The 26,520-nt window shown below is 44.9% G+C and overlaps 1 long non-coding RNA gene across 1 annotated transcript in view; it reads right to left on the bottom strand.

Annotated features, from left to right (window-relative positions):
* LOC130249133 (uncharacterized) overlaps positions 1 to 26,520 on the bottom strand; it is a 237,307-nt gene that overhangs the window by 3,475 nt on the left and 207,312 nt on the right. The window contains exon 6 of the long non-coding RNA XR_008839744.1: positions 13,435 to 13,533. This is a non-coding gene — a long non-coding RNA (uncharacterized LOC130249133). The remainder of the gene's footprint in view (positions 1 to 13,434; positions 13,534 to 26,520) is intronic.

The raw sequence follows: 26,520 nt of genomic DNA, 5'->3' as shown, positions 1-26,520 counted from the left end.
AGGAGACAAATAACTTGGACGGCAACATGAAACAGTGGCAAAAATCTGGAAGACAGAGGAGGAGAGAGGAAAAAAACAAGAGGGTGGAAAGCTCTATAATGACTGAAAGAGCCCCAGATGGATACAAACCGAGAAAAGGCCAGAGACAGAAATAGTAGCACTAATTAGCTGAGCTGAACGACCCCACTCCTGCTGTACCTGAGCATCCTCCGCTGTCCTCAGAGCCCTGGGAGAGGAGGAGTGGGAACAGGGAGCTGCTCAGACCTGGATGAACAGAAGCAATGAAGTTCCTATAGCAACGCTTAGTGAAAAATCTCAAAGCAGGGGCACCTACAGAGCTGGGTAGAAAAAGGGTTGTGGCTCCAGGCAGCGTCCCCTGAGGCAGAACCATGAGAAATATGTGCTTCCCTATCCTGAGCATGGCTCCTGCTTCACCTTTGCTGCTTGAAGGCTTCCCATTTCCATTATAGTAACAGCCAGCCCTCCCAAGACATAGGAAAAGTTCACTTGGCCTATTTTGCCTTGAGGCAGTTTTGTTTTGAAGTACTACAGCACATCCCACACAGTGCCAAGGAATTGTGGCAATGTTTTCACTGGCAATTTTTTTTATCTGGAAGGCTTTTGCTGGGAAATGGCAGATATATCTCATCCCTGTCATTGCTGACCAACTTCAGCCTCCAGTCAACTGCTTTCAGTAAGCTCCTTCAACTTTGTCAGTGGGACCCCATGGCATGGCATTACTTAAATATGGCTTTTTGGATGGTGCTTCAAAGAAGAAAAAATGGTCTGCATCATCCTGCTTCGGATGCCGAACTTGAGCTCTCATCAGAAGTTTACAGATGTAAAAGAGGGCTAAAAATCCCCAAGTCATACATTTTGTGAAAGCAGTTATCAGTGGCAAAGGCCCCAGTGTCCACGGTAAGGCTGGGGGCTGGGGCTGGTGCAGCAGAAGCCAAGGGCTGCAGGGCTGCCAGAAGTGGCAAAGTGTGCTGCAGCACGTGGGGGCACTGGGCTTTGGTCCCTTCCAGCAAGAGTAAATGGAGCTGCCCTTTGCAGCCATCCAGGGAGGAGCAGTGTGGTTTGTCCCCCAGGGCTGCTGTCTCCTCTTCACATCACCTTTGGAGCAGGCAAGCTCCTGCTGCTGATCCAGCTGGCAAGAGCTCTCCTTTGGACACCATTAGTAGGACACACCATGCCATGCTTGTTTTTCTGTTGCAGGGAATGAAAGGAATTCGTGTCACTTTGAAGATTCTGGTGCAGTCCCAGTCCAGGCCCACCAGGACAGTGGGCTGGTACTGAGCAAGCCCAGGGTACAGCTGCTACACCTGCCCTGTGCCAGTCCTTCCCTTGCCTTGGATACCTCTCCCTGACCTTTCCTCCTCTTCTCAAGGCTGGGCTGTAGCACAGAGGAAAACCAAAAATACTGCATGCTATTTTTTTTTCTCTCCTTGGCTAGTCTCTTGGAGATTGCTGCTGTTTCTCCCAATTACAGAAAATGCTTGAAGCTGTGCAGAGGCTTAGCCACACAGTCAGGGAGGCAACAATGCCTTTCTTAGCTCTGTGGAGTGCAGTCTTGAACCACTGTAGCACTTCTTGCTTACCCATGTACCCTGAGACCTCTTAGGTTTCAATATTAGGTTTCAATTGCTCTTCACCTGAGCCCTGCTTGGCACGGGCAGCCGGAAAGTGCCGGGCTCAGTTTAGCTGGAGCATTAGCAGGAAAGGGGAAGCTGGAGCATCAGCCAGCAAAATGTAATAGGGAATCCTCTTGCCCCATCTCTGCTGATTCTAAACCAGGGCCTGGCTTTCCTGTTTGACACAGGACTGGGGCTGCAGGGTCAGCTCTGCCTTTGGCAGCTCCCATAGAGGGAGGCCTGTGTGCCAAGCCTTGGTTAGAAGCTCTGGTGCAAAGAGCCCCATTCTGCAGAAAGCCCAGGAGAATACAAAATCCCCTTGGACTTTTTATTGTGGAGGAGGAGCTGGTCAGAACCAAAATCAACAGTCCTGAAGCAAATAGTGCAGGCTTTGATCTACCCAGTTTAATATGAACCCTGGTGAACTAGATCCTCCTCTCTTTGTGCATGTTCTCAAACAAAGTATTTTTCTTCAAGAGAACAGGCTGCAGACTGGCAGGCTTTCTCTTCTCCTGTACTACACCAGAGGATGAGTTTTATGACAACATTGTCCTGGCTTAAGTCATCCCATGCTTGGCTAGCCTTGTGCTAAACTTAAAAATGGAGAGCCTCAAAACCCCAAATGTTGTTCCCAGCGTGCCATAGATAGTGTGGCATTGCTTAGATTTTCTGGTGCCACTGTGTTTGCTGAGTGTAAGTATTTGGTCAGTCTTTGAGCTGATAAGTGCTGGTCCACTGCAATGAAAACATCAGATTTAGAGGAAGAAAAACAAAGGAAACAGACAAAATTTAGTAATTTTAGAGACACCACTCAGCAAAAATGGAGCCAGCCCAGCTTCAAACTGCAGATGTCCTTGAAAGCTGTAGCCACATATGACCATCTCAGGGCTGGCTCCAAGGCCAGCTCTTCCTCCCCTGCCCAGGGACCATTTCATGTTTTTTGCCATACAAGAGGGCTCCAAAAAGCACATTTGAAACCCTCAGGAGCTGAGCATCCCACTGGTAAAAGGAAAGCTGGACTTTGGTACCTGGCTTTCAGTCCTTCTCGAGGTAGCACAGCTGGGACAGGAAGCTGACCTGTACCAGCTTGACCCTGGGTCTGGAAAACCCCAACTCCAGCTCAGGGGGGAAATAAAATAAAAACCTTCCTGAAAGGCAAGCAAATGGCAAAAGTGAAACAATGAGGCAGTTGCTTACCAGGAAAATCCCCCAGCTGCTGTGTGGGTGGTGTGGGAGCACAGCCCCATGGCTGCTAGGAAGTTGGGGCCCTTTGGGACAGCTGTGTCAGCCAGGGGCATGGCAGTGATGGTGTCCAAGGAGCAAATGTCTTGCACAGCCTGGCCTACCCAAGCAGCTGCCATCCCTACGAGTTAAAGCCAGCCACGTTCTGGGGTACCTGTGCAAGACCCATGTGTGGAATCAGCCACAGGGTTTGAGAGCAGGAGGGAAGGGGTTTGCCTTGGCCCTGTCCTTCCAACCAGGAGTGGGGCTGGGTGCCTGGTGTGCACTGCAGGACTGCCCACTGTGCTGTCACACCTTGCCTAGTCTCACACACCTCCTTGGCTCCATCACACTTTGGCTTTCTAGCTTCCAATAATCCTCTTCCAGTATTTGGAATAATCCTCTTCCACCTTCAGGAATGCAGCAGCGACCCCTGCCCTGGATGAGTGTTTTTGCCTGGGCCACAGCTCTCATGGCTGGAAGCAGCAGGGCAAGAACCATCTTTGTGCCCCAGGTCCTGAGGCTGTAGCAGCAGTCCAGAGTTGCCAGGCTGTGGGAATCACAGCTCGTGATGCTGACCTGCTCTGTAGCCAGCCTGCTGTGCCAGCCTGGCTGCAACATCCCGCTGTGGGCATGCCACTCCCATCCCTGGGCTCTGCTGGAACCGCTGTCCCCCTGTGAAGGGAGATCCTTAATTGACTGGCTGGGGCTGTAACTCAGGGTAGGGATGAACTTCTCACCCCTACCCTGGACTGGCTTCTGGTCTGCAGCCAAGACATGGAGCCATCACCTGTCAAGGCTTCAGCTGCATGTTCCTCTCCAGGCTCCACCACCACTTTCCTGCCTTTGTTTGTAGATGGGCAAACACCAGGCAGAGTAAATCCCACTGGAGCATGGGAAATGGTGGTGCAGAAGGCTGTCAGGGGAACACGTGTGTCATTCTGCCCTGTCATCCCCTTCCTGCCTGGGAGCATCCAAACAAGTGAATGAGGCATCCCAATCAAAGCCCCTGCTGCCTTTCAGCAGCAGGAGCAGCAGTGACTCTGCCGCCAAGATGAATTTGGCAGCCATGGAGCAGATTTTTCATATGCTCTAAACTGTATTTGGATGGCAAGTAAGGACAAACTCAGCTTTGCCCTTGAAAGCAAACTACCTAAGCTGGCTGCTGGTGCAGGTAATTAATAGCAGCTGCTTTATATAAAGCAGCAGGAGGAGCAGTCAATTTTCCACAGCTCCTGAACTGGCCCAGTGGTGGCACTGGCAGTGGGACAGAGGACAGTGCTGGAGGACCAGCACTGCTCACAGCAGTGCCCACAGCACAGTTTGCAGCCTCTTGCTGAGCTGCACAGTGCTGCCCTCAAAGACAAACCACCAGCCATGGCCAGCTCAGCTTGGGAAGGCTGATGGGCTGGCAGCCCAAAGCACTGTGGAGTTTTCCATGGTCAGTTATTGTGCTGGCATGGCCAGAAGCTGCTATTATTAGATGGCATATGAATCACCGGCACGACTGGAATTAGCAGCCTCAGCCTGAGCCGAGCTGGACACTTATTGGAAAAGCCTCATTGAAGCCCAGCCAAGAGACAAAAGTGGCTCAGAGAAATTGCTTGCCCAATGCCCACTTCAGCCCTGGCTGCTGCCTCTTCCAGCTGAGAGGAAAGTACCAGCTCTGGGGCTTTCCCATGGCCCCGATGGTGCGGCAGAGGGAAGGAAGGATCAGGAAAACTACATCCCTGTTCATGCACTACCAACCCCATGCAAAATATAGCAAGAGAAGAAAAACTTTGGGGGATACAATCTTAAATCATGATCTGATGGGGTTGGTTAACACAGCCTGACAAAAGGTAGATGTGAAGGGCTTACAGCTGCCATGCCTGTGCCTTGGCCTGGTTTCTGCAAAGCAACATCAGCATGCAACACAAGCAGCTGCTGAGCAGGGTAACAGGGCTCTGTGGCTGTAGGGCCCAAACTGGCAGATTACTGGGAGCTCACTGGGTGCAGAGCAAAAAAAAAAAAAAAAAAATAAAAGAGGGAGCTGGAAACACATTTGCTTTTCTGGATGGGAAAATACTGACGCCCTTTTATTCCTGTTTTGACTCATTTAAGCCTGGAACTGCAATAAGACAGCCCAGTAAGTAACACAACTTGTAGGAATTGCAGCTGCTAAAGTTTTCCTTCAGTCTTGTCACAAGTCATTTTGCCCTTGTTGTTCCTCATTTACTCTTTTGCAAATGAGATAAAGTCCAGTCTCCATGTTCTCTTGTATGGTTGTGAATCAAATGCATTGGCAATAAAGTTCAGTCACCAGAGCTGCACTGTGATATTTGCTTCACCCTGAGCTTTTCCTACCAAAATTAAAATTACACACAATTATGTCATCTTTTCGCAGGACATGAAATAGAATTTCATATGCATTGCAAAGTCACACCAAGGCACATTGTGAAGAGTGGCGGAGTACACACCATTTCTTATAGCCTAACAAAGGAGCTTTTATTTAATAATGAACTATTACAGCACAGTACAAAGATTTGCTTTGTTCAGTGCCTAGAAATTGTTTGCAGATTTTTCCAGCCACCGGGAGTTGACAGTTCACTTAGGAAATCAATTCTTAAAGCTAGAGAGCCTACATGCCTGTTTGGCCCTTGGAGCACTGCAAGCCCAGAGCTCCACGGGGTCCAGTCCAGCTCTCTTTTTCCGTAGACTGAAACAGTGAAACATTTTTGGATATATTTCTTGGTGGAGGAGGCAAATCCATGGTTTCAGCTATTTCTCCCTCATCACCTTCAGGAAAGCTTAAAGATTCTTATCCCTAGTGCTGTAAGGAAGGGATGAGAAGATGAACCTTGGAGCAAAATTGTAGGAGCTTCAAAGTGAACAGATCACATGGGTGCCACAGAGGGCTCAGCTCGGTGGGGTGGATTCTTAGCTCTCTGAAGCAAAAACTAAAGATATCCTTATGAGTAGAGATGATAGAAAACATGGTGCACAAGGACTGGGATGATGCACTGCAGTGAGGAAAGATTTCCAGCAGAGCTAGGCACTGCCAGGAAAGAACTGAGATTCTTCCAATCTCTTCCTCTCTATTAATAGGCATTAGTACCAATGCAACCGTGGGGTTCAGGCACACAGGATCCCTGGGAAATCCATCCCATGCACTAGCACCTCTGGTGAGGGAGGTGATCTGGGACAGCTTGTTTCAATCCTATAGAGCAGGTCAGCTCAAACACACACATCTCACAGCAAGTGTGTTCATGAATGAGAAGCAAAGATGGCTCTTTGTCCCAGAGAGGGATTGTGGTTGGTGGGAGGGAACGGGAACCAGCATTCACCCAGGGCTGTGCTGGCAGCCACTGCAGCATGGGGGTAATGCAAGTACCAGGCTATTTTCTTATCCTGCACCTTTAACCATTTTATTTATCCCCCGTGAGCTTCTTGTAGAAGGGTGAAGGAGAAGGAGCAGAAGTGTGCTTGGCCCTTTAACTCCAAGTGAGGGCACTTGATGAACACACCTCTCCTTACTTACAGCCAGTTTTCCCAGAAATATCAGAGCACAGACCAAGGAGCTGCCTTGATACTAAATCCTTTGGCAGGTTTAAAGGCACCAGAATCACAGTTCTGCCTGTCAGCTGAAGAAAGACAATCTCTGAAAAGTCCCAGCACAAATTGTCCATGAGCATCTTGTTGAGACTGAGAAGCCTAATTCCTGAGTTCTGGAGAGGTACTAAATTCTCTAATATCAGCTTCTGAACACTTCATCTCTTTAGGTCTTTCTGAAGCATATAAGGTGCAGGTGCAAATATATACATATACACACATGTTCATTTGTTCATCTATTTTTAAGCAAATTAACTCACTTTTCTGATTTTTTTTCTGGGAGGGAAACTAAAATCTCCTAAAGCACCAGTCCCCCTCTGTCAGCCAACAACCTACAGCAGGGAGTTGGAAACTTGGCATTTGGCCCTTGCATTAGCTGCAGGTTAGTGCTGAGCAGAACCAGTTCCAGTCGATCTGAAAAGCCTCATGTCTCCTCTGCACTCTGCTTTGTTCTGCCAGCCACTGCCACAATTCTTGCATGTCACCTATATATGAATAGTGTTAGTAAATAGGCTTGTTGCATATTGGGATGCAGTGGCAAAGAACTTCACAAATGCATTGCCCCATGACATCACTTAAGCTTTTGTTTGTCTTTCAATGGTGAGAAAGGAAAAGAAAAGAGTGGGAGGGGAAATTGACTTGAAGCAGCTCTGTCTAACCATTTATTTACCTTGTGTGCATGCCTCACACTCTCACTCATGGGTTACAGCCATGGATGCACACAAGGTCCTGAAGGTCCTCAGCACAAATCCCTCAGGAGTGGAGCTGGTTCATGACATGCTCAAATGCATTACTGTTTCATCACTTTTCTCGTCAGATAACAACATAAGTCCATTGCTGCCTCTGGCAACCTCTGAACTTCCTTTCCCTGTGTGTCCCTGAAGCAGCACTTGTTGCATGGGAAATGCTCCTCAGTTTTGACACACTGCTCAGCACAAAACCAGGCATCTGGGAAAAGGACACAGCAAGCTGAGCCAGCGCCCCCTGATGCTCCACAGGGATCTGAAGATGGGCCTGCTGTACTGAAGTCTGGAAAGGAGAAGTGGGAAGGAAAGAGGGGCTGGGAATGGGGAAGTAACTGGTCACACAGCAAGTTGCAGTGGTGTCAGGAGTGCAGTAACTTTTGCCTGCAATCAGAAAAGCAGAGGTACCTGATCTGGTTCAAAATAAACATAGTCTTGGCACTAGGGTGACATCCCATGGTGACTTTTATAGGCATTTTTCTTAGGCCATTTCCTCTCCAGTCCTGCTCTCCTTGCATCCTCTCCCGCAGTGAAATAAGCTGTGGGTGAGACAATTTACCCCACTCTGTTGTGGTTACTCAGCATTTGCTGGCAATGCCTTCATCACAGCTTGGCCCTTTGGTCGCAGATCAAATCATATGGTTTGGACACCAAAGCTCAAAGGATGAGCTTTGTCTAACTTTACAGACCTACACTTGGCCCCTTCACTGCAGTTCCTTTGGAAAGCAAAGAAGAGAAATAGGCACGATTCGCCTGACCTGTTCTAGACACTGCAGTGAGGAGGGGTGACTCACGTCTGTGCCTATGCTTCCCCATATTCTCCTCCATAAAGGAGCTCAGATGGAGGCCTCTCTGTTTAGTCAGATGAATCCCACCCCGAGTGACTGCAGCTGCTGGAGGAATGTGAGCTTTCCCATAATCGCTTCCCTTCCTTCCCCACAGTTTTGGGGCAGAGAGAATTATTTGAGCTGATGAGTCCTTGAAGGATTCCTTGAAATTTATGCAAAATCTGCTCAGAAGGATGTGTGTCTTCTTGCACCAGCCTGAACAGAGTTCTGTGGAGGTTCCAGGCAATAGGGCATTCAGAGGGCCATGCAACACTGGTGTTATCACACACTCTACTAGCAGGCAGCCTTAAAATGGAAAAAGCATAGACAGTAACAGAAGGAGCATCCAAGACATCTCCTGAGTTTGGACAGCTACTAAGCTGGCCACATCCCAAGAGAAACAACTTCTGCTTTCTCCCCTGGCTCCTACCCTTACCTCTGCCTTCCTCTTTTCCTTCTGCTTTCTTCAGTCATCTCCCTCCTGAATAGAAACTTTTTGGGAGGAACTTATTTCCTTGCACCTGTTTCTGCTGTGATGTAACTGTGGTAATAACCACTGTTGGACATATTTCTTGGGGGTTTTTGGTTTGGGGTTTTTTTTTTTGTGCATTTTATTGCATTTTGGTTATATTTAGAGATGGGCTCAGATCAGAGCTGTGCAAGAGGCACATTCCCATGGTTTGGGAAGATCTGAAGTAAGAGTCAGACCCCTTCATCTCAGCTGGTCTTCCTATTACTAAAGTGCAGACCCAAAACCCAAGGTCAAGCTGGAGAAGTTCAAATGCAAGTTGCAGTGCAAACTCTGTAGGTGAGGCCAGTCTGTGGTTGTGGTGGGATGAAACAATGTGCAAAGCCTTAAATTCTGTCTTAGCATGTGCTTTCTGCTCTCCTTGATGGAAAAAAAGCAATAAAGGAAGGCTGGGAAAGCCAACTGCTGCCTTGCCTTCCAGAAGCAGCAAATGACACAACAGAGAGATCAGTGATAATGTCAATAATAATAATTATGGTGATGATTATGATAATGAAAATGATTATGATGATAGTAGTAATAATAATAATAATAATAATAATGATAATAATAATGATAATAATAATAATAATAATAATAATAATAATAATAATAATAATAATATATTATCTTTCCATGCATTTTAAGATCTCATGACCTTTATTTGCAGAGGAAACTGCATATTTGAACCTGTTGTTTGATATGACCTGGTGCTTTCTGCAAAATCATATTTTGACCCCCAGTTCTCAGGGTTCAAATTGAGCCTGCTGTGAACAACTGGCAAGAGCCCCTGTGCTGCTCAGGGCAGTCAGCAGCACCTGAGCCTGAAGGCTTCAGAGACCAAGACACCACAGTTCTCTGAAAGCAAAGCTGCCTGGGGGAGCTGGCTCATGCAATGTTACCAAGTGGATTTGTCAGGTCATTCTGAGGCAGGGCAATGCTCAGCAAATCCTTACAGAAGTGGGAGCCACAGGAGGGGCCATAGGCAGGTCCCAAGGGGAGAGAGATGTACTGCATCTTCTCACAGCTCCAAAGCATTTGCCCCATCTATGTCCACTGCTTCCAGAGATACTCAACAACACACTACCTGTGGCCCAAACCTTAAAGCTCAAGGGTGGGCACCACAACCGTCTCAGTGCAGAGCTGCACCAATGAGAAAACTGAGGGAAATGTAGATTTTTTTTTTTTTTTCCTTCACCACTCTGAGAGAAAGGAACTGGAATAGGAACTGAGAGATGATAATTCCAATCAAATTTTACACACTTGTGCTGGAGAATTTCTGAGTTTCTGTCCTGTGGTGGACTCAGACATGTCTGTAAAGGTAAGCTCCTTTACAAATTATTTTACCATCTCTTGCCTGTCCACCAGTAGGAAGGAGGGTTTCATGTCAAAGCTGAAATAGAGTAATTTCAATGGCCCCTCACTTCACTGCTGTGATCCAGCATTACAAAGACACAACAAGCATTGTCATAGAAAAGTTGACTGGATGGCACACTTTAAAGGCTTTTATATTCCCAGCCTCTTCCCATAGCATTCCAGTGACCATGCAGGAATTCCCAGCCACTTTATCAGTGGTCCTCCAGTGTTTCCTCTTTCTCACTGAGGTGTGGACATGGTGAGACCACCACTTGGTGCTGCAGTCCAGGGATGCTCCTGCCTATGCTTACACCATCCCCAAGTCCTATTATTTGCTTCTAGGTTCCCAGAATCAGCTGAGCTCTCTTAGCCCCATTGAACCAGCAGCTATTGTGGAGACAGTTACCACAATGACCCCATAATCCTGTTTTCCAAGGCAGAGTCTCCTGTCCTGTAGGTACAGCCTGAACTCTTTTTTCCCAGATGTATTACTTTTCATTTAGCTAAATTAAAACACATTTTCTTGGATTGTGACCATTCAGCCAGCAGTTCCGATCCCTCTGTAACTGTAAACTATCCTTGCCATTATTTACTGGGCTGCAGGTGGACAGACTGAAACACTAGCTCTGCTCAGGATGCCCACATTCAGCTCAGTGGGCTGTTGATGCTGTACAATAGTGACAATTATTTTGGTGTCCAGGGAGAAGATTATATTATGACTGACTCTTTCAGCTGAAAGATTCAGCTCTTCTGAGACTTGGGAGCACATTTAGGACAGCTGAAGGAGTAGCATCTTTTTCTCCACAGCCTGTCTCATCATTGAATGATAAATTCTCCTTCCTCCCCCTCTTCATTTCCTTTGTATATGGAAAATCACAGATAAGAAAGAGAGAGAGAAGGAAAACACATTTGCTTCATTAATTTATGCTCCGAGTCATGCAATGACAGAGCCACTGAACTGACATCAAACCCTTTCCTGTCCACCCCACCACAGCTGAGTCCTACCCCAAGCCATGTAATGTGGCCAAATAAAGAAACTGAGGCACAGGAAAGATGAAAAATCAAATTGCCACTTTCTATACTAATGCACACAAACTGCTGAAATGAGGTTTCCTTTACAGTAGAACAGCTTCTGGTGCAATGTAGGAAGGTAGAAGTCTGGAAGACCTCTCCATAGCAATTCTAATACTCTAAAGAAATTACAGAGAAATTACGTACATAAATTACGTATTGGATAAATATTTTTTTAATGCTCTCTATGTCCACAGCATATCTGACAATAGGATAAGTATTCTTTCCATGCAACTCCAGTAAGGTCAGTAAACTTATCCTAGGATTGAGTATAATGACATTTGGGTCAGAAATACCATTTGCACTTCTGCAAAACCATTACTGCTACCAGCTCTGGGTCAGTGTGCAGCACACCAGCTCCTTCCCTGTCCCAGGGCTGCTTGGCCTGAACATCAGACATCTGAAGAGATGAAACCCCTTTCAGCTCTTCTCCTGAACTATGGCACAGAGGAGCCATACAGATGAGGACAATCAAACAATACTAAGCAATCTATGAGAGGCCAGATTCTGTTCCCGTAGGATGAGCCAGCAGGTCAGGGAACTCTCCCTCTGTTTGTGAAAGGACGTTAAGCAACTTCCCAGGAAAATCACTCTCCTATGACCACATCTAAACCACAGTGTTAGTAGGAAGCAGGCAGCCTTGCAGAGCAGGCTTTAGAGCCCACCCTGCAGTCTCTGGGCCGCAGAGAGGCAGCCCAGAAGTGGCGTGTGGCTCACCACCGAGGCTCTTCTCCCTCCTCCACTGAACCAGAGGCTGGTGTCGTCACAGACACGCTGCACAGGCCACCGGGCCACACACACGCACCTTTCTTGTGCACGCTGCCTAAATCCCACTGATCAATGACTTCCTGCATGCTCACTGGAATGCTGTGGGAAGAGGCACATAAAATTCCCTGCTCTCATTTAGCCCTCCTGTCAAAGCTAGAGAAGTCCTGGCCCAGCTTCAGCCACACAAACATATGAAATATATCAGCTGAGGCTGAGCGGAATAGGAGCCGATGGCCAGCCCGGATATTGCGGCTATTTCACTGGGAAGGTTTATTCCAAAGCCAGTGTGGATGATTCATTCAAGAGCCCAGGTGCTCAGGCCCTCGCCAGGTACTGTGGTAAAGGGGGCCAAGGCCAGGTTCAAGGGAAATCACTGTAAATCCTTTACCTAGGGACTTTACTTTCCAGTGGTTAGAGGACCACAAGAACAATGAGAAGCACAATTCATTTTGTAGCGTTTGGACTTTTGTCTTCTTTTCATGGCTCCATCTTTGACATGAAGCCCTATCTTGGCAAAGGACTTCCAGATCTTGATATCTGGCTTGATTTTAAAAAAGAATGGAAAACAAAAACATTCTCATGCTTCTAAGGGGAGCCTGATTAAAAACAACAACAACGGAATAATTATAAGTTACTGGTTCTTTCAGTTCTATGGAATCAACTTGAAACACTTTAAAACCCAAGACAAGATGGTAGATGGTTAATGCCTTCAGAAAATCAGGTTCTTTATAAGACACAAGTCTGAGTGAACAAAACAGGCACAAAACACATTACTTACGAAAAAAAATCAGCCCTCGCTAGAAACATACAAACTTGAGAGATGGCTGGTGAAACTTTCACAGACACAGCCTCCACAAGAAACATACAGTTTCTTGTTTCCCTTTCTAGACAGTTTTTAAGTTGGGTTTTCCTATTCACATTGAGCACTGTTTGCATGGAAACAACTACAGGGAACTGCTAACTGGTAAAAGAAAAGAACAACAGTAATTTCTGTTGTTACTTAAAAGTACAAATAATGAGAGAAATACCCATGTAGGCCTAAAAATCAGTAAAATACTTGATTATGCCATTCTTAAACAAAGAATGTATTTGGTTTTTTTCACTTAAAAGCGTATTCAATTAAGTCATAATTTTATTTGACTAGAAATATTTGTTAAAAGACAAATGCAAAACAAATTCTTATTCTCAGCTGTATTAATTTCATTGTATGAATCTCAAATTTGATGTAACAAAAATGAACCAAGCTGATCTGATAATTAACTCAAAGAATGAACAATGTCTTTCAAATGTCTACATAAAAATTCTGAAAATTGGTATAACTGGTAAGGGGAAATGAGATAAACAATGACATTAGGCTAGCTGAAAAACCTCCAACACCAGGATGCTATAATCTCACCAGGAATGGGAGAAGCAATAAGATGAATATGTTCTGGGTGCCACCATCCTCTAGGGACTCAGGCCAAAAAATCTTGAACTTGGATGACTGCATGGAGAAAACCCAAGAAGAAATAAAGGGAGCTCTCAGGATCACCTGGCCAAGAAAAAAGGAAAGGTTGATTTACTCCTTCAGCTGTTGGTTTTTTTATATGCAAGAAATAAATTAAAAAAAAAAAATTGGTTGTTACAGCTTGATTTGAGTTTGAAATATTTTTCAGGTTCCATTGATACTACTGAGAAACAGTCTAGAGCTTCTAAAACTGGCAGGTAATACTTACTCAGCAATTACATAGAGACAATGACTTTACTATGGACCTCATTTAGGCTGGAATTCGCTGGTTGTGTCAGGACCATTAATTGTGATGTGATTACAGTCTCTGTGGGCAAAGAGAAATTTGTAAGTAATGATTAATATACCCAACTGTTGTATCAAAAATATTTCCCAAAGTTCCTGTAAACTGCATTCAAAATTCATTAGGATGAACAATCTAAACAGAATAAAAAAAAAAGAATGAAAATTATGCAGGCATAATAAAAACACAACAGAAATAATGAATCTGCTTCCCTCCACAATCAAGCTTAAGCTAAGAACTCATTCAAATTCATCAGCAACTGGAAACTACTAACTATATCAGTAACAGAAAAGGAGGAAAAACATAAGAATATTGATGACATTGTGAAATGCAGAAATTAAGTAAGGGAAGCTGTGGGCCTTGATGGAAATGGTGTTTCAATATTGAGGCTTTCTATATTTAGGTAGAACAAAAAGTTTAAAAATATGTTAATAGCAAAACTGGCAAAGTTGATGCAGAAAAAGCTGAAATAGTTACCTATTGCTTCAGTATTGGAAATGAGTGGCAAGGAAATTATTTTATAAGCAAAGGCAAATTATCTACCAGTCCATTAAGAAATAAACAACTATTAAAATTCAGGAGCATCTTCTTCTGCCTGAGAGCTGTGCCACAGGGGTCTCAAGAGGCATCCTGCAGAGTGCTCTGCTTCAGAAACACCAGTAATACCCGGGTGGGCTGCAGGTAAGCAGAAAGGTCAACATGCCTCTCCCCTGGGCTGGGAGAGGGAGGTGGGATGCAGCAGGAGTGGGGGCAGGCGGCAAGCAGGGCACTGCAGCCCTGCTCTCTGGCCCTGGAGCGCTGGCTGCGGCTGCAAGTCATGACTGCCAAAGGAGAGTTAAAAACCTGCCAAAAGCCGCACAATAAATGGCGAAACTGCATCTAAGTGAGACACTTTGGGAGGGGGGTTTATTCATGCAATCACAAAGAAGATTCAGAGGCATCTCAATTTCTGCATGAAGGACAGAAACAGTCCCCACTAAATCTTTCTCCATCAAGCAGAGAAAGCCATCACAACAGTTCAAGCAAGAGAACTCAAACCTGATGAGTTGGCACCAAGTGTTAAGAATGACGGCGACTGAATTACTTAAAGAGGTTGTGGATGGCTCCGTTTCTTGATGTTTTCATTGGCTTCAGCAAGGAAAGATTTCACACCACCAGCTGCAGTCAGCCAAGTCACTCAGCCAGTCTCTCTAGCCTCTCCCTGGTCCATGGAGAAAGATAAAATCCTCTGCAAGGGATGATTCAGTGAGCCTAAATTCAGGGTGCCTAAATTCAGCATTGGCTTTGAAATGCATTCTGGAGGAAAACACCTCACCCCTGCCCCCCTTCCTACCCCCTGATTATCAAAGGGCCTTAAGGAGACCAGGTGTAGCACCAAACTCCTTCATACTTTTGAGGAAAGTCCTCTACAGAAAAATCAGTGCAACAGGCTCTTAAAGATCAGAATTCAGGCACTGGTGATAGTGTTGCATATGGCTGTTTCTGAAGATCCAGCAAATGACCTTCAGGCCCTGAATAAAAAAACATTTGCCCCAAACAGATCACAATCTGCCCCGCTCCTGCCTGCCCTGATTTGGCTCTATCTATAAAGTATTTGTTCAGTATTGCAGAGTTGCAACTAACTGGCTTTCACAGGTTGCTTCCAGTTCACAAATGGCTCATATCACAGAGAAGGTGAAAAGTCATAAAATAATCATTACCTTCAGTAAACAGGCAAACCCACTCTTGCAAGCACTGAGGCAGGAATAACTTTAGCAACAAAAGTCTTGAGTTAACCAGAACCAGTTCTAATTGCATTTCTTTATATCCAAAGAAATATTATTTATATTCTTTATATCTTTATAACCCCCCCTTGGCAGGGAGGTTGGAGTATATGTTTTCCAGACGACCCTTCCAACCCTGAAATGTCTGTGATTCTGTGAGAAAATCTGTAGATTTGTCTGTCTTTTGCTTTGCTTTTAGGAGGGACATGAAGACACTTTGTTTTCCTCTCTTATTTGCTCTCTATGAATAGTGGTCATTTTTCTCCATCCCTGCAAACATCTATATTTCTTCCTTTACAGCAGGTTTGCCAGATGCCTTTTAATTTATTACATCTGTCACCTGCTAAAGTGCCATTTATCAGCTGACATCTTCAAAACTGCATGCTAAGGGATGGGCTGTCATTCGTCATTGAATCTGGTAAAAAAGTCACAACTGTGCAGTTTCCAGCTACTGGCTGCCCAGGTAAACCCTTAAAACCTCAGTGGAGCCACATGCAGCATTGTGGGGGGCATTGTGGGCTGTGAGTCTCTGTGGCTCATAGTACATGGAGGTCAGCCCAGACACACTCATAGATTGTCCCTAAGGAACACTGCGTGTCACAGGCAGGATGTGCCCATTTTACATGTGGTGTGCTTGGAAAGGCCCCCAACTCTTACTTTTCCTCCAGTGTACAGTCACTGCTTGCAGATCTCTCTTTCTTGAGCTGCAGTTTAGTAGCATGAAGCTAGTCAGGGCTAAGGGCTTTGTCTCCATGCTGAAAATCTCAGAGGTTTCACTTCTATCCATTTGTAAACTGATGCAGTTAAACCACTGAAACTCCAGTGGGAACACTTTGGCTGATTTTTGGTCAGCCTGTCCAGATTCTCAGCCGATTAAAGCTACACTAAATTAAGCATAGTGCAAAACCATGCTAAGAGAATGCACTTGGAGATTGCTCTTCTTCAACTAAAGTGGCTTACTAGACTAGAGTTGTTCATTCATGGGAAAAAAAAAGCCAACATATTCCTAAGTGCATTCACAGTGGAGAGCTGCAAAAACATTTTGTCTCTCATTCTTAGTTTGTCATTAAGGCCCGCAACATTGATTATTTATTTATTTCTAATTTAGCAACAGCAGTAACACAAATTGCCTCCTTGACCCGAGGTAGTTGCCAAAAGTTTAGTTCAGAACCAATTTCAGTGCTACTGTAATCCCCTGAACTGGAGAGCTGGAGCAGAAGTAAAGCTGAGCCAACCTGAAACCGTAGCTGCGCAAATGGCGCCAATCTAATTAAGTTATGAAAAACTGTCCCTCTGGAGATGACTCTCCTGCAGCTCACAAGCAAAAGGTGGAGAACATGTGAATCTGGCCACAAGCCCCAGCTGTTGACAACCCAACTTACAAAGCATCTGTACACATGCCCTTCGGGAAGAAAGATAAGTGGTACTCTGAGGAGCCACATATTTGTTTAACTCTTTGTTCTGTACTTGTCCAGGCAAAGAGAAAATGTTTCATATTATGCTGAATACCATCTCAGATTCTGGCAGGATTAGTTGTCAATATTATTACAGCCTCTTCAGTTACAGCGCTTCAGCAATAAAGTAGTTAGACTGGCTTTGAAATACAGAAATTCAGGCAATACAATCGCACTATGAAAGAGTGCTCATTAGCCTTTGGCTGACCTTGAAAAATTGCGTTTCTCTCCAATTCTTCCACAAATTGCCTTTAAGGAGACCTCCTTATTTCTACCAAGTCACAAGGTTCGACTGTGTGACTCATGTTTTTTAGCTACTCTCTCACGATCAGAAGGCATGCTTGCCTTTTACACGCAGCCACAATTGCTACAAGGAGGATACATAAAAATGCTCTGACAGTCTTTTAATAGGGACATGTTCTTATTTGTTTGGGATTTTTTTTTTCCAACCTCAAAAGTTTCATAATGTAACAGTTGGTCTTATAAAAAGTGTCACTCATCAACTCAAATTTTATGTCTAGGTCACTGTAAGGACTTTGTCAGATTGTGACCGTGCATGGTCGTAGCTGAGGAAGCTGAATTAAGTGTAATCAGATATGCCTGGGGGCATGAGTGGGCTCTCAGAGGGATGTGTTCTCCTGTTTGAGAAAAATAACATGGCCACAAGATCTGACTGTTGCTGGACATAGGTCACCAAGTGTGTTGAACCATTAAGCTGACCCATATCCTGAATCTGTGCCTCTGCTAACAACAGCCCTTGCGGCTAAATGAGAGATTCTCCAGCAAAACACTTGGACAAAGGAGGGGAGAGCTCAGTGCAAGGTGCACCTTGCCCCAACAGAATAGGTTTTGATGCCCTCACAGTGAAGGTCTCAGACAGTGTTTTCAGCAGAACTTGGCACTGGCACACAACAACTGCCATAATCACCTACCTGCAGCAAGGCTGGAGCCAAATCTGCTCAGCCACTCCTCTGTTCCTGCTGCCCAGCAGATGATGGAGCGCAACAATGCCAGAGGTGGGGAAAAGCACCTGAAGCAGCTGCGGCTTGGATGCCACGATTCACCCAAAGAACTGGAGCCTGAGGAGCTGGATCAGAGCATGCTAACAGGCTGATGGGCTGCACCTGTACTGCCATGGCCACGCTGCTCTCGGCCAGCATCCTTGCTGAGCAGAGCCCTTGCACATGGGCATCCCGCTGCTGGCTCTCCCCAGGGAGCACGGCTGCCAGCATTCCCGCAGGAGCGGTCCCCCTTCCTCGCACCGGGTGCAGCAGCGTGCGCTGGTGCATGGAACAGCCGCACGGCTCTAATTCCACCCAAAAGAGGGCAGTGGTGCTCACGGACGCACAGTCCAGGCGGTAGTTTACACTCTGTCTGCTCGACTTTCCCAACTAAGCTGACAGAAACTCCCCAGTTCTTGGCATAGGCAGAGCAGTCCACAGAGCTCTGTCTTACACACACTTAGTTAGCCTCTGCTCTCATTTCCTCCCTTTGACCGACTCATTAGATGTTTTACCATTATTTCTCTGAAAATTCAATGAAAAAATCAGTTGGGTTCATCCAGGGCTGTGCTGACTACCAGGTGCTCTGTTCTACCCCCATCTATCAGTTATTCAGCTGCCAGCCAGGACGTGCCTTCTGCAGACGCAGCTTCTCAGACAAACTGTGGCTTGGGTGTAGTCGGGAATGGAAAATTGGATACACCACAGTTTATGGCAATCAAGCGATGTTCAAAAGCTTGATGTCACAGGAAACCACTGATACTGTGAATAATTCAAAGCAATTTTGAAAAATCCCCAATATAGCCAACTGTTTTTCTCCTATTGTAGCTGCTATATTTTCAAGTAGCCTGCTTGTCCAGTGTTTTCACTCTCTTTACACTTTTGACAGGTGTAGTTTACAAGACAATATAATTTAACCCAAGCACCTGCCATTCACTTTTGTACTTACCACGCTCCTCTCTCAGCCACAGGGCTGTGTGGGTTTCCATGGCCATAAGTGAATGCAGGTCACAGACTTGAAGAGGGGAGAGACTGTTGCTTTGCTTGCCAGCATCAGAGGGTTTCTCAACCTGGCAACCTCTGTTGTGTTGAGGCTGTTCAGCTAATGCTGTTTTCTTGGCTCCAGTGCTAAAAACACCAGACATACTTAGCAGCAGCCAAAGTATTAACAACAAAACCAGCAGTAAAGACAATAGCTACACAAGTATAACTCATGAGCATAGCTTTGTTTAATGGTACAGGAACTGCACAGCCTCTGGGAGCTGGACCCAGGGCAAAAACCACAGCCAACTTTCCTCCTCTACTGCTCCTGACAGCTGGGAATGACCCTGTTCCAGATCAGCAGAGCCCTTCACTCCTGGGTGAGATGAAACACGGCCTGTGGTGAACACAGGCCTGGAGGTGAGATTTCTTTTCAAACAAAATATTTTTGGACAGAATGTGGTGTGGTAGCTGCAATGTAGCCTTCACACAGCTGAGCTGATAGCACTGCACAGCAGCCCTGCAGTTGATGCACCTCCCCATCACACTGTGTCCCCTCACCAGGGCTCCAAACAAGCCAGTGAACCTGCCACTGCCTGCTGTGATAGATCACTGTGCAGGGTCTCTGTGCTGAGAAGAAAGCCCTCCTTCAGGTTAAATCCTAAGATTGGCTTTCCTGGGTGTGAGGAGCCTGATTAGAAGATGGGCCAAGCTGGAATGTAGGGGGATGGCTAACAGCTGATCAGCTTCATGTGTCTGTCTAGTGAGACAGCCCTTTCAGAAGGGGTAGGAATGTCACTCCTTCACTGATAACTATCAGATGGTGTCCTTTAAGACTGTTCCTTGCACTGACAGAAGCCAGTCGAGCAGGGTGAGGTCCTTAAATCACAGATGCACCTGCTCTGAAATGATCTGATTGTACCACATGCACAGATCTAGCTGCCTTAGCAGGGGCATGAAGCACTTCTGGGGTACCTGGCTGGACCTCAGGCTTCAGGGACTGGGACATGCCCTCTGCTGGCACTCAGAAGGGCATTTAGTTGACTAGAGCATTTAAAGTGGGACTGTATTCTTGCATTTGAGTTAGACTCTCTTCTAGGTAAAGAGCAAAGTCTATGACTTATCCTGGACATAACCTCCTTTCCTGAGGCTGCCTGGACATACAATCCTTTAAGTAAAACCCAAAAAGCTTATTATGTCTCTTCAAGGAGAAAACCCCACTTGAACTGTCAGTACAAGACCTACCACTCTTAGTGGTGCATGGTGCAGATGATTGAGGGAGTTCAGCTGCTCACTAATCCATGAGGAAAGATTAGTGTGACTCCTGAAAGAAGAGTCAGGCTATTAGTACTGCACCTGAAACAAGAAGAACTGATCCCCAATGGCTTTGTAGTACTCCCAGATCTGGAGCTGATGTTAGAGTCAGCAGTTGACACAAGCATTGCATGATGTTGATCTGCTCTCTGATGCCTGTATTAATTGTTGGCACTTACCAGATATCTGCAGGCCAAACTTCAGCTTGTTCTGCAGCTTTAAAAGTGGCATAGGTAAACACTCGTGTTTGCTGCTATTTCTGATTTTTAAGTATGTATGGATAGATGTGCTTCTAACATCTCCGCTTCACTGCAGAGGTGATCAAATCAGGACAAGGACACTCATAGGCAGTATGATGCAATATGGAAAATCTGTGCCTTTTTCTCCAGAGACAAAAATTATTATTGCTATTGAGTGTTAGGAGAAGATGAGCAATGTCAGTATTACCACACTTGAAAAAATGCAAATATGAAATTCTTTCCCAGTGAATAGTGACAGTACCGTGCTATGCAGAAATGCAGGGAATTAGGCAGTGTCATCCCATGTGATTTGTACATACTTAAGAGGGAATTAAATCCTTGTGAACCTATCCAGTTTTGCAGATGTTGAGGCCCAATTTGGCTTGTTGATGTTCCAGTTTTACATGGAGGCAACTCCACTGAGACCTGTGGAGTCATTAAACGCTGACAGAAGAAAGCGGAGACTCAGATGCTGCCACCCTACTTGCCATGCCAAGAAACAGCAGGCATTTCCCAAACACTTCATCCATTGAGCAATAGCAACAGCACTGGCAAGGTCTCCCATGATTGGCTTTGCCCACTGCCTTACCCTTAAGTCCATGGGGCACCACCTCCAGGAGTCAGAGGTCAGTAGTTTATCTTGACCTGTTCTGGTTTCGACCTCCTAGCAGCACCATAAGGAGATCAGCATCTTCGTTCTGCCATTTGCACATCATCTCAGCTCACAGGCTTTGTAAGGGTCCTTTGCTGTACCATTTGGTGCCCAGATTTCTCTTCCCTCTTAAATTACTGTCACATACTGCAACCACTTTAATGCTGGAGTTAATGCAGCACCTTCTCTGCTGAAAGGCTCTGTTTCCGGTGTCCTAATTGCAGTTTATCCCGTCGTAATCATTATCACCCCCACTGAGCAATTGCCTTTTCACCAGTAGTGGGCCATATGTTCTGATTTACAGTGATGCCACACCCCTTGACCTTCCTCCTCATTTTTGCTGTCAAGAGAAAAGTCAAAGGCAAAGCAATTAGTTCTTTACATAGGCCCTTCTGAATGTGCAGGGGCAGGAGACAGGAGGGCTGTGAGCATCCCTCCTGCGTGTGTGCAAGGATTGCGGCTGCACCATGCATGGGAAGTCAGGCATTTTTCTCGCTGCAAACCACACTCAATGTCAAGAGCAGCCTAGGAGCAAGGGGAAGTCTGAGCACCTACTTTGTGCCCCACATGTAGAGGAAGGGTGGGCAGGCTACACGGGGATGGGAATGTGGTCTGTGTCCTCATGCTGTGGGTTTTACATGCTGACTGACTTTACTTATGCAACTGCATTGGGTCTCCCCATGTCCTTGCATTTGATTGACTTTTAGAAAAAGAGTAGGTGTAGGGATGCATGAAAAGCTAAGTGTGTGCACCTGTGAGGAGGATCCAGGCTTCACTCATGATTTATGCTGCTCTGAAGGAGCAATTTGGCAGCCTTGCAGCCATGCAGCCTGGTGTCCATGCTAGCCCTTGTGAATGCAGCCTTGCAGTCTTTTCTTTTCTTGGCCTTGGAATTGAGCCATGGGAGCTGGGAGAAAAGATTGGGTTTCCTCTTTGTTGTTTTGATATTTTCCTATGAACCCACCCAACTTTGCAACATTGCAAAATGAAGGCATTGGCGATTTTTATTTTTTGTGTCCTGCTGAGGGAAGGGACAGAAAGAGCTGGGTGAGATTAAACAATGGAAATTAGAGTGGAATTAGAAATTAGAGTGTGTAAAACAAGAAGGTTGAGTTTATGAGAAGCAGGACCAGGCTTGGGAGAGAAAAGCCCTTATAAGTGTTTATATATTGTCTAATAGCTGTACTACAAAATGCACCAAGTACCAACTGAGTAGATATAGAAAGAGCAGACAGGTATAGAGCTGCTAACAGAGCTTTTGTAAATTGCTGTTCAGCCTCAGGCAAAAGCCAGGTGACTTCACCTTTAGCTAAAAGCACTAAATACACGAGGGCATATATGTAAATTGAATTGCCAAAAAAAAAAAAAAAAAAAGGAGAAAAGCAACACTTGGATTAAAAATGATATTAAAAATGATAGCATAACCACTCCAGGTAGTCCTAGGGAGTCTGGCAAACTGCAACTGCTTTGAGTTACTCTTGTCCCCAGCAGGATAGGATGGCTGTGCCACTGATCCCAGCACTGCCAAGCCTCTGGCTCACTTGCCTGCTCTCCTCCACTGTGCTCTGTTTCATTACAAGGGAGCAATAGGGAGCAGTGGTTGAAGTTCAGCTAGACAGAAAATCAGAGGCTGCAATGTTTGACAGCTCTGCCCAGAATGGACCAGCAGGGCCTGATTTTTGGGAGATGATCAATACCTTGTTTTTACGAATATGAAGGGTGTCTGGGAATCCCATAAGAGGGCTATGTCTTTCTTCACCACCAAAATCCGTTTTAAAACACAGCACTCATTTTCATGTTTTCCTAACACCTCATTTGCAGGCATGTGATTAGACCTAATTAATGCTTGTAATCAATGAATCCTTAATTGCTTCAGATGAAAAATACTGGAGAAATGCACAGCACTGAAACGTTCCTTCATTGGCTAATGGATCACTCTGTTACTCTTAGATTCTGCTTAAGCAGGCAAAATATCAGTGTTGGTGTAAAACAATCCTGCAGTGATGTCTCCAGCCGAGAGGGGTCTTTCTAGTAATTAGAAGGGTGGAGACAGGAACAGACTTGGATGTCTGGAAGACAAGGGGGACTGGAAAGAGTTTGGGGGTTTTTTGTTGCTGTTTTTGTTTTCTTGGGTTTGAGATTTTTTTTTTTTTTGCTTGTTTGTGGGTTGTTGGGTTTTTTGTTTTTTTTTTTTTTTTTTTTTTTTTCTTTTTGTTTTTTTGTTTTGTTTTGTGTTTTTGGGGGATTTTGTTTTGTTTTGTTTTAATTTGAAAGCTTTGCAGCAAATAGCAAGGAGAAGACTGGTTAGATCTTTTGACTTTTAGCTGTAAAAAAATAATTTAACATTCTCTGATAAGCCTCTTGATTTAAACAGAGAGGCAATTTCTTCTCCCTGGGAGTTCCATTTGAGTGAGTCTGGCCCCAAAACTTCACAAGCTCAAATCTCTGGAACCAAATTCCAGGAAACATTCACATGCGGATGATGCATCTGTAACAGATACAAAGGGGAGAGTGGAAACATTTGGAAACTAGGAGTGGAATAATTTATAACTCCAGCTGGTACTTCTCTTTTTTCAGGTGAAATGTCTTAAGGGGAGGAGGAGAACCTGTCAATGGCATGTTTTGCACCGTGTCTTGCCTTTTCTTCATATTTAGGCTTTCCCCCATGAACTATTCAAATGAGGCCAGTTTCATGAGTACAGAGAGCCAGCACTAGTCTGGTCTGCACTCCAACACCCTGCACAAAGGCTTCCAAGGATCATTCTCACTGTGCTCTTCTGGATTCACACTGGTGTGCATGTGAGAGCAAACTGCAAGTAAGTCTCTCTATGAGCTCTGGCAGCCACATACAAGGTGTGAGTCCTAATGCCTGACCTACTGTGTCTTTCTGGGTACTGCCAGAGCAGAGCCATTTGTCCAATGCTAAGCATCCAGAGGGCATAGAACAGGGTAGATTTTGGGAGGGAACAGAGGAACACAGGGATCCCCCTGCATCCTGCAAGCTCATTTCTACTGTGATGATGTTGCTGACCTTCCATGTAGATCAGTAGTGAAATTTTCCATGGAAAGAAAAGGGCATTTAAAAAAGCAATAGATGTGAAACTATGAGAAACTGATTTCCAGTTGCCGTATGCTTCCAAATGAGCTTTGTGGCACATTAGAGCTCGCCCAGCATTTTTTTGCAAGGCTGAGTACCTACAGGAGCAATAGAATCAGCACATATAAATGTTGGATTGCAAGTGAGGTTTCCACAATCCAGCCCATTGTCTCTTTAACTTTATGGTCTGTTCAAATGCTCGGGCTTGTGCTCCAACATAAATACATGGCCTGAATTTCCCTCCCCCTACATTACTCCTCTTGAGCTCTAGAAGATTATAGGAAATAGATAAAAAGCTGCTTGTTTCTTTGACAAATGCAAGGCTTAAAGACCACCCTCTGCTCTTGAGCAAAATTAGCTTATCTTTACCCCAAAAAATGTTTTTACTAAATATGAGCAATCATTTGTGTGTGGCCTGCATGAGACGCTCAATTCATCTTATTAGAGGTTATCCTTTGAGGAGCTTTAAAAGGAAATGCATTGTTCTTAATTATTCTTATCTCAACAGCTGTATAATTCCTGGGTTTGATTAAAAAAAAAAAAAAAAAAAAAAAGAAAGAATTTGCAAAGAAAGATTATACTGAAAGCTGGAGATGGGTCTGAACCCAGATTGCAGAGTTGAACTTCAGCTCTTAGTCTGTGCTAAACTATCTTCCTCTTTTCCTTCAAGGTGTATGTCCTTTCTCTTCTTTCAAAATTAAAATATGAAACTGTGCAGAAAACAACAGAAAATCTCAGAAGAATAGGTTTAATCTCTCTGTTTTTAAACTTGTGCTAATGATGTTGTATCAGAAATGGTAAACAAGACTGGCGAGAAAACACTCCCATGTCATTCTTGCACCCCAAGCTCCCCAAGCTCCCTGAAAAATTTTGTAAATACTTCCATCAGAAAGGCCCAAACTCAGTAATTCTTTTCCATTCAGTGAAAATTTAAAAAAAAAAAAAAATCAAAGCAAATTGAGATTTGGGTGAAATTTACTACCATGCTAAAAAGCCGCTTTATGTTGGTTAAATGTTTGCACAAAAAGTGACATTTGCTGTGATGCTGTACGGTTGTCACAAGCTGCTAACCACTTTGAAGTGGAGCAGCACATAATGGATCGAATTCTCTGCAGAGTCCAGTGCCAGAGTTTCAAGTGCCTGGCATCCTGCATTTGGTCCAGATTCTCTGAAGTGGTCAGCATCCAGCAGCTTCTATTGTGACAATAAGTGGAAGATGTTTTGCAAAAGGGCTTAGCTACCAAGCTGCTGAATTCTTCTGAAAAATCTGGTCCAGGATGGTATTGAAGGCAGTTTCATCTGGTTTGATTGAACCAGCTGTTGAATCAGACTGGATTCCTTGAACTTATTATTATGACATACCTCCTCTGTAAAATGCTGCCCCCTCCCCAGCAATCAGGTATTTGGTGCATCCTCCTTCCAACTGGTACCATTTTATAATCTCAAAAATAATTCATCTTCTTCCATTCCATCCTCTCGGGCTCAGCCCCAATCCCTATGTTTGCACACAAAAAAGTTTCTTGCTATGGTTCAAGGCTGAACCCAGAAATATTGGGAGGATAATATGTCTCTTTTTTGGTCTCTTACTAACTGATATGCTGAAAAATGAGCTGTTTCAAGCTGTGAGAGTTGGACTGTGCTAGAAGCATTAGTCCTCATATACACTTCATATTGAGGTATACATGCAGTATATGTGTGCCATGAAAAGGCTATGGGGAGCTCTGGAATGACAAACAGGACCTTTGCAGCTACTGAGGGAAGCTTTTTGTTGATATCTTGCATAAACCCTCTGATGGAGAGGTCTCAGTCTCTGGTGTCAGCTGGGCTATTTAGTCCTCATCACATCTGAAAACTATACTGCTTTGGTACCACAATATGGAAGTAGACTCTGGCTTTCAGAGGCATATGAAATCAAAAGGAATTAGACACCACTAACAGTATTAGCTGCAGAAGCCTTATTTTATCCAACTTTGTAAACTTTGGCTTCACCTTCCTTACACTCTAAATTACCAATTTAAAGGTAATTTAGGTAATTTAAAGGTAATGGTAATTACAGTCATATACTAATTTAAAGGTGTAAAAATAAGTTAAGCACTTGCCAGAACTGCTAACCACACTGCTTTTTCTCTTAGCCATGAAGTAGGAAGTTGGAGGATAATCTCCTGTGTTTGACTCACTTCCCAAGCTTATCCAGGTTTCTCTGGATTGCATCCTATCTCTCAGGCAATGGTACTACTCAGCTTGGTGTCACTGCAAACTTGCTGAGAATGCACTCCACCCTTTTGTTTGTAATTGCTGAAGTTAATAAACAGACTGGTTCCCAGTATTCCCCGAGGGACACCACTTGTCACTGATCTCCATCCAGAAGAGCCTACTGCTCTGCAGAGGCGACTGTCCAGCCACATTCCTTATCCACCATATAGCCCACCCATCAAATCCATCTCTCTCCAATTTGGAGAGAAGGATGGTCTGGGGAATGATGTCAGAGGCATTACAGAAGCCCAGATAAA

The sequence above is a fragment of the Oenanthe melanoleuca genome, chromosome 2 (assembly GCF_029582105.1).
Source record: "Oenanthe melanoleuca isolate GR-GAL-2019-014 chromosome 2, OMel1.0, whole genome shotgun sequence".
Taxonomy (NCBI): Eukaryota; Metazoa; Chordata; class Aves; order Passeriformes; family Muscicapidae; genus Oenanthe; species Oenanthe melanoleuca.
Note: the sequence above shows the minus strand (reverse complement) of the source record. Positions and strands in the feature narration are given on the sequence as shown.